Source organism: Limulus polyphemus, unplaced genomic scaffold (assembly GCF_000517525.1).
Source record: "Limulus polyphemus unplaced genomic scaffold, Limulus_polyphemus-2.1.2 Scaffold1894, whole genome shotgun sequence".
Classification (NCBI taxonomy): Eukaryota; Metazoa; Arthropoda; class Merostomata; order Xiphosura; family Limulidae; genus Limulus; species Limulus polyphemus.
In genome coordinates this window covers 36393-45488 of record NW_013667504.1, presented here as the reverse complement: position 1 = coordinate 45488, position 9096 = coordinate 36393, and the positions used below count along the sequence as shown (strand labels likewise).

The window sequence follows — 9096 nt, the reverse complement described above, 5'->3', positions numbered from 1 at the left end:
AGTTCAGGTGATGTCTAGAGGTTACGGCCTCACCTATGTATGAAAGAGAGTGACTAATAACGTGAGTAACGCTATTCGTTCTACTTAAATATAACATTTCTCGCAAAGTAAACAATGCTGGATTTAGTGAGTTCGGTAAACAGAAGATCCAGTAAAAGTATCATCCCATATCAATAAAGCAAGTTTGTGTTTTATGTGTGATATAATAAAGACTGTTCATTTCGTGTTTCACTTTCTGTCCAGTCTCTTTATTTAATCCATTATCATGACTTATTTACTCAGAGATATGGAAGTAATTCTTAATTGGCATTTTTATTAAGCGGACTTACCATTTGCGATTAAGTTAATCCATTTTACACACCTGCATACCACACTACAACGATAGGCGATTACAATATATGTGCTGTAGAAGCATATAACCTAATGTGGCTTTGCTCAAAAAACACACAAACAAATATACACACAAAATTTTCATCGAAAAATTTAAGTTACAGTACATTTAAAAGACTCTTACGAAAACATTGTAGGACTTTTAAATTATATAAGCTGTTAGCAAACAGCACTTGTTTTTATCGACAAGGGGTTAACCTTTAAAAAGCCAATGAAACGTCGAGGTAAATAAATTGTTTCTATTGGTAACTGTTTGATTTTCTTTCTGTTACTGAAACATACTCTTTGAGACTGACTGAGTAATATTTGTCTGTTAAAAATGGCAGCTTAGAGGGCGCCACGTCAGAAACACTAATGTTTATTATGTTGATTTGGTAGTTCTTGTGTAGAACATAGATATTTAGGTCTAAAAAGATCAGGTAAGAGGATTTTTAGAAATGTTAAAATGTTTTGTTTTTAATATTGTTGTGGCTATTTTGTAATGAATAGAAATAACTTCAGTTTTATTTAGTTTAAGCAGGTTATCAATTTTTCATTAATGTCTCAAGTACTACTACTTGTAAGTTAACTAAGTTGTATTATTTACATTTTAACGTAAGTTAGAAATACTGCTACTTCAAGTACTTGTAAGTTGTATTATTTAAGTTAGAAATTTCATTCTGCCATTCGCGTTAATTTGAAATTTTTATATTAAATGTTATACTTGTGACTTAGTCCTGAACCGAGTTTACGGCCCATTACGGCATTAACGTTTCTAATTCACTGACTTGACTAGTATTAGTAATAATGTGTTATACAGTAATGTATTACTGGAAATTGAAATGGGTTATTATCTTGAAGTTTGAAGAGTTGTCACGTCATGTACAATCACGGACATAACTCATTGAGTAGTTTATTCTTAAGATTATAGTTGACTTGCGTTAGTCCTGTTGAGGTTCAGGATATCAAAGATACTATACGCTATAGCAAGGAGATTGAATCTGTTTGGATTTCTGTTTATAAACCTAGGGTAAAAGGCATTTACTGATTTAGATGAAAGTTTTTACAGACCACTAGATGAAATGGATAAAATTAAAGAAAAACTTTACCTTGAGATTAAGATTTCAACTGTTAATGAGGTCGTAATTATGGAGGATTTTATTTGCAAGCATATAGATTGGGAAATTTTAGAGTCAAACCATAAGGAAGACAGGTTTCTAGAAACATTCAAAATGCTTTTCTTCACCAATCTACCAGGGAGGTAACTTGGGAAAATGCTGTTTTTGATTTGTTGGGGAAATATTTTTAAATTTTCATTACAGACATGTTCCTTGTAAAAAATATAATGGTGGCTGTAGGTAAATGACCAGTTTTGTTCACAAATTGTGTAAGGGATAAAATTATAGAAAAGTATTATCAGTTTAAGAGTTAAAATTGACTGCTGTGACAGGAGACTTAGTGGATTATATAAGATCAAGAGAGTTGGTCAAAGAAGACATTAGGAAATCAAAAAGTGTATATGAAACAAGTTTGACTAAAAATGTAATCGTTAAGAGTAAGGACTTTAAATACATTAAGGGTAAACAAAATGTTAAGATGAGAGTAGGGCCTTTGTGGGATGATGAAGGAAGGCTAGTTTCTGATGATTATGTGATGGCTCAGTCACTAAATTATACTTATCCTTCAATTTTTACTCATGAAGATTTAAGCAGTATTCCTCATCCTGAACAGTTTTTAGATGGAAGTAAGATCTGACAAGACAATCACATTAATTCTGAGCTTGTTAAGGAAAAAAAATAGAAAACTTGTATAATGATAAAGCTTCTGGGCCAAATAATATTTACCCAAGGATTTTAAAAGATGTTAAGGACTGTATATGTGAATCACTTACTAGTATTTTTTGTTCTTGAAAAATGGGCAGGTGCCAGAAGATTGGAAATTGGCAAATGTTACTGCTTTTTTTTTCAAAGAAAGTGTTAAAAATTATTCCAGTAATTATAGGCCTGTTAGTCTTACATAAGTGATAGGAAATTTTTTTAAAAATCTGATACAAGATGCTGTGCAAAGTTACTTAACAAAGTTTAAATTTTTGTTGGATAGTCAGCATGACTTCACTAGGAGAAAATCTTGTCTTACTGACCTTTTGACATTCTTTCAAGAGGTTACTGCTTATGTAGATGAGAGTACCAGTGTGGATATGATGTATCTAGATTTTCAGAAAGTATTTGACAAGGTGCTTCACAGAAGGTTTGTTAAAAAGTAATCTCACTAGATAGAAAATGTCTAGGTGGAAGAAAGCGAAAGGTTGTTATAGATGGAGTTCAGTCAAACTGGATTAATGCCATGAGTTAGATACCTCAGGGCTCATTGTTAGGACTTTTGGTCTTCTTGATTTACATTAATGACATAGATGAAGGAATGGTTAGTAGATTATTTAAATTTACTGATGATATTAAGGTTTTGGGTGTTGATGGCTATGAGGATGCTGCTGCTTAACAAAAGAATTTGGATTATTTGGTAAGCTGGTTGAGTAAATAAAAGGTGACTTTTAATTGTAATAAATGCAAAGATAATGCATTAGAGGTATTGCAATTTGAATTATGAGGACCATTTTGGTGAGAATAATTTTAACAATGTTATGGAAGACAAATATTTTGGTGCTTCCCCAGGGGGTCAGTAGTAAGTTTATGGACTTACAATGCTAAAATCTGGGGTTCACTTCCTTATGGTAGACACAGCAGATGTAAACATTTCTAGATGGAAGAAAATGTTGGTTAATTGACAGTGATTAAATTTGATTATAATTCAATCAGATTTTCCAGTCTGCAATGTGGCTTTGTGCTAAAACAAACAACAACAAAAAATATCTTGGTGTTCTAGTTGATCAGTCTCTTAAGTTATCCAAGCCATGTACTGTTGTTAGTGGCAGGGCAAATAGAATTTTAGGTTGTATCTACAGAAATATTAAATACAAATCTAGATAGGATATAATTTCATTTGATAGGTCGTTGGTTAGGCCACATATGGAGAACTTTGTTCAGTTTTAGGCTCCTTGCCCGAGAAGGATATTAAATTGTTGGAAAGGGTTCAAAGGAGGGTTACTGGGATGATATATAGAATGGAAAGGTTGTCACAGAAGTATGTTAAAGTCTTTGAACTTGCTTTCTCTTGAAAGAAAAGAAAGTTAGAGGGATCTGATTGAAATGTTTAAAATTGTTATGGGAATTGATAGCATTGATGCATTATCTGTTTTTCGTATTTAATGATGAGAATGGTATGACTAGGGGACACAAATATACATTTTGGCAGGGTAAGAGCCCTGTTCTAATAAAACACATTTTTTCTTTTGACAGGATGGTTAGCATTTGGAATAAGTTACCTTCAGGCATGGTTGATGCAATTAATTTAAATAGTTTAACAGAAAGTTTGATAAATATTTAATTGATAAGGGCAATTTGTTTTTAGTGTTTAGTTTGATTTAGTGGATAGGACAATTTAGCTGGACCAAAATGTCCCTTGTTCTTTAATATTATGGATAGAAAAATGGCTGGATGGAAGAAAGCAGAGGGTTGTTATAAATGGAGGTCAGTCAAACTTTTTACAAGTGGAATACTTCAGGGATCAGTGTTGGGATCTTTGCTCTTTTTGATTTACATCAATGATATAGGAAAAGGAATGGTCAGTAAATTGCTCAAATTTGCTGGTGGTGTTAAAGTTTTAGTGTTGTTGTATGCTGATGCCTTACAAAAGGATTTAGAGTATTTAGTAAGTTAGGTAAATAAATAGCAGATTGATTTGAATTATATGCAAATTGAATCACATGGATTATCATAATTTATAAGTATAATTTAGATGGGAATAACCATGACAGCATTATGGAAGAAAAGGATCTTGGTATTCTGCTTGATAAGTCTCTTATTCCATCCAAGCAGTGAACATTTGCTTGTGGTAGGGCAAATATGATTTAGGTCATATCTACAGATATATTGAATACAAGTCTAAAGAGGCTATAATTTCACTGTACAATTTAATGGTTAGTTCTCTTGGGCTCCTTACATTAGAAAGGACATTGAATTGTTGAAAAGACTTTTGAGCATGGCTATTAGAATGATACCTGGAGTGAGAAGGTAGTCATACAAAGAGAGGTTAAGATTTCTTAAATTGGTTTATCTTAAAAAAAGAAGAGTTAGAAAGGATCTGATTGAGGTGTTCAAAATTGTTAGGAGAATTGACAGTATTGATGCATCATCTTTTTTCACATTTAATGGTGAAAATCTATGACTATGGGACAGACACAAATTTTGGCATGGTAGGAGATTTATTCAGCTGAGAGAGCTTATTTTTGTGACAGGGTAGTTGGTCTTTGGAATGGTGGATGCAGTAAATGTAAGAGAGTTTAAGGGAAGTCTTTATAAATATCTAAATGATATGGGCTGGCGTTTTTTTTAATCTTGTTTTTATTGTTTATTGGATGGGACAGCTTAGAAGGACCAACTGCTCTCTTTTTGTCCTTGAATTTTATGTTCGTTATATGTTCATAGTTATGCTATTTACACTCCATAAGCATAGGCTAAACAAAATAATGTAGCATTTAACATAAAAAACAAAAGCAGGTACAAAGTATACAATATACTTATTTAGTTGGATCATTTAAAATTTATGTTTTTCATATATGAGTTGTCTTGGAACTGGGATCCATATATACATTATTGTTTTTACTGTTGAAATTTATCAAACTATAAGAAGAGGTAGTGAAGGGAAAATGTTTATTATAAAATTAATACTTATTTTCACCAATAAAATGCTATAAACTACTAATTTAATTGTAATTTCTAAGATAAGTCAATTAGATTTGAAGATTAACTTAGTTACTGGATAAAGTACCAGTTTTTGCAGATGTTTATTTGGCATCTAGGAGGATTGAATTGGATATTATGTGATTGGCTTGTTGTTCTTTGATGGAACTGGTAATGACTTGGCTAATGGTAGTGACTAACTACTGATATCCAAGCCTGGGTCTGTTTAGTGATACTTTCATTGTGTTCGTGTATAAAGATTCTTTGATTTTTCTTGTTTTTCAGAATTTATCTGAGTTGATGTGTCTGTAATTTGTCCAGTCTGTTTTATCTCCAGTCAACATGACATGTTCTGCAATGGTAGAATTCTGTGTTTTTATTCTTGCTCCAAAATGTCTTCCAGTTTATCCAATATATATGTTATTTCATAAGTGATGTTTTCATGTTTGTTGTCAAATGTTTTTGTTTAGTTTTGATAAGGACATATCTGAGTGTTCTATAAGATTTCCAGCAGACATAAGTGTTGAATTGTTTGGTGTGTCAGTGTTCAATTTTGATGGAATTTTTATCACAGATGGTTCCTACCACAGTGTATAAGCCAATAAAATGTACCATTTGGATATATATATGTATATATCGTTATTAACCAAGCATACAAATCACAGAGTCAGATGAGACTACCCAATTGATTTAATAATAACTGACATTAAAGATGCTAAAAACATTATTCTAATGAGTCTTGTTTTCAACAAAATCTAATTACATTAGGTCATTTAGTGGTCTGTTTGAAGAATATTTAATGATTGTTTAGATTCTGAGTCATGACATGTCTGCTTTCTGTCAGTATGATAAAAAAAAGGCATGCAGTTTGGATGAAGAGTAGATCTATAAGTCCTGATACTGAGTACCTGCAGAATTTCAATCCTGGATTAGGGAAACTAAAGAAAATTGCTTTTTATTAAAGAAGGCATATTCCTGAAAAGAGAAGAAGGATAACATGGAAGATCAAAACCTAATTGGCTTAAGAAAGATTTAAAACAAAGATCAGGAATAAATACCATAAATTTTAAGAAGTTTAAATTGACAGATAGGATCGTAGATTTACAGAACTATAGGAAAACTAAGGATTGGTTTTAAAAAAATTAGAAAATCAAAATGGATTTTTGTGAAACAGCAGGTTAATGTAGGGTTATCCATAGGATTTCAGAACTGGGGCTAAAATACTTTTGGTGGCAAATTGTGAAGGTGAAGCTTTGAAATCTGAGGGTGAACACTCAAATTATAAAAAGGAATAAAATTTGTGATTCTGCCAATAATCTCCAACAATTATATCTTACTTACCTATTACAGCCCCCTACCCAGACTTTTAAAATATTAATATGGATAAGAAGAATATGCAGAAAAAACGAAAAATGATTACTGGTGGTTTTATTATTGAAGAATACAAGATTCTGGTCTGTACCTCTTGTTTGTAAATGAATAAAAAAAAATATACTTTGAATCAAATTATTTTTAAAGACAGTATTGTTTTGTACATAAACAGGAATCTTCAAGAGACTAGGCCTCTTTGTTTTGATAATATTTACACATATTTGTTTGAGGTTTATAGAAGTTTCTTTTTACTCAGATGAAGGTGCTCAGTTTGCTTTCAGAAATCTTTTGTTCTTAAGGTGTTAGTTTCCTGTAATATTGGATCAAAAGTGGGTAAAAATAATCAGCTTTATTAAAGAAAACAAGGGTGGCTATAAATAGGTATTTTGTTGGAAGAATGTCACTAGTGGGATCTTTAGTTCAGTATATGGGCTTGGCCAGTTTGACCAACCTTGTAACTGCCATGCAACTGTGAAATTTACACACTATAACTCTGAATGTATTAGGTGTATCTTCATGAAATTTGGCAGGCTTTTAGTAAACATTACAAGCCATTGTACACAGAAAATCAAATTTCTTAATAAAGTATATCTACTAAATATTTGTTTGTGAATTTACAGAGCTTCTACTGAGTTAGTCTTAGTAAAGGATGATTTTTCATGCTAAAAATAAAAATAATTCTTTTCATCTTATGGTTTAATTTGCATAACTTTTAGAACATCTGAAATGAACATCAGTTTTTTTTTGTAAAACTATATTTCATCTTAAAACTGTATCATATTAACCAGTGTACAGTGAAATGAAAAGTTGAAAAATATGATATAAAATGAATGTTTCTTTTTGGAATGTATTATTTCTGACCAATTCTTTAACCTAATTGTCTTCACAATTTAAACTGTTAACTTTTCATATATTTTTCTTTTGTTTTATTGCCATATTTCTTCTCATTACCCTCATGAAAAGCAATAAATCACAGGGGGAGCCTTTTATATGTTTCTAGTAGAAAGTTTACATAACAGTTCATGACTCAGTGTGAATTAGAGTGAAATTTTAAAAAATAACAATAAGAAAAAAATATATTTAAAAAAGAAATTTAGCACTACTACCCTACTTTTTTTCTCACTATTTTGGTTATCCAATATAGTTTGTGTAGCTTTCAAATATGCATTTTAGAACACAAAAAAGATACCAGGCAGTAGAATAGTATGTTCTAAATCTAATGTAATTTAGCTGGCTTTCTAAGTATGCTATAAAGATGTTGAATAAATTCCAATACTGCTTGAGCACCAACATTACTTAGCACAAACCAAACCTTTGAAAATGTATACTCACTTCTCTGTACAACAAAATTACCTATTACCTCACTAGCATATAGCCTGTCAAAATGACTGGGCAAGTACTACCCCCCCCCTCCATATTATACCCTAAACTCACACTTCATAGCTAATTGAAATAAATAAATTTTGCAAAATCAAGCTTGACCAACATAGAGACAGAATAGTGCAGTCGAGGCAGTCAAACATTAGTAAAATCTTTTGTGAGCCAATCAAAATTAAGATCATCCATGAAATGAATTCTGGCATATTCATAGAATAACTATTGGTAAAAATCAGTTAGACTAACAACTTCTGATATATAGCAAGGCCAGTGCATTTTGGTAATGCTACTTTCCAACAATGGCTTTTATGCCATGTTGCTTAGCAACAAAAGTATAACCTAATATTGTTGTTAGTGTATATACTGAAAGTATAAAATGAAACATATAGACAATGAAACTGGAAAAATACTTGTTTAATTCTTAATTTAGAATCTCCATTGATTAAAGAGGTTTTTTTTTTTTTTATTAAAAACATTGATGATATAACAGAAAATATCTTAATTCAGAAATGATTTAAGGTTAAAATTGAATCAGTATTTTTACTTTCATGATAAATTTTATGCACTTGGCTCTAGGCTATGTGATCCCATACTATGTCAATACTTTAGGCTCATTATACCAACACTCACTACACTTAGAGGGTTAAATGGCACCTCCCCCTCTTATGGCCCCCTTGCACCCCTGTTACTAAAATCATAATGGGCAAACAGTAATCAAACTATTCTATCTGGATAAATGCAATTTGACTTTTATGACTCCTCCTATTTCGAGAAATCAAGCGTGACATACTGGCTTTTATATAGGTTAAATTCCAATGTCATTAAGTTTTTTGCACATGCTACAAACCTTGAACAAATCTCCCATCCCTACATGTTTTAGCATGTACTGCACCAACCTATGATGTAGCCATCATTTGACTGTAGTTCTCTACCAATAGCAGGATGACACATCCTATATGCACAGATCCTCATGAGCACTAACATTTGAACAAAGGCTCATTATTTCCTTGGCACTGCTTTGTTCAGATGTGTTTTTTCTTAGGAATCAACAGCATTTATCACTTATTAGTTATTTTAAACTTTCATTACCATTCTTATGTAGTATTTCTTTCCTTAATATTCTTGATTATGAGAAAGAAAGATACCACATCTTGAGCTAGAACTTTGATTTTGATTACCTTTT

General features: G+C 31.5%; 1 long non-coding RNA gene across 1 annotated transcript in view; it reads left to right on the top strand.

Annotated features, from left to right (window-relative positions):
- Positions 1-733: 733 nt before the first annotated feature.
- The window catches only part of LOC111087220, a 27869-nt gene continuing 19506 nt past the window's right edge, over positions 734-9096 (top strand). The window contains exon 1 of the long non-coding RNA XR_002611939.1: positions 734-809. This is a non-coding gene — a long non-coding RNA (uncharacterized LOC111087220). The remainder of the gene's footprint in view (positions 810-9096) is intronic.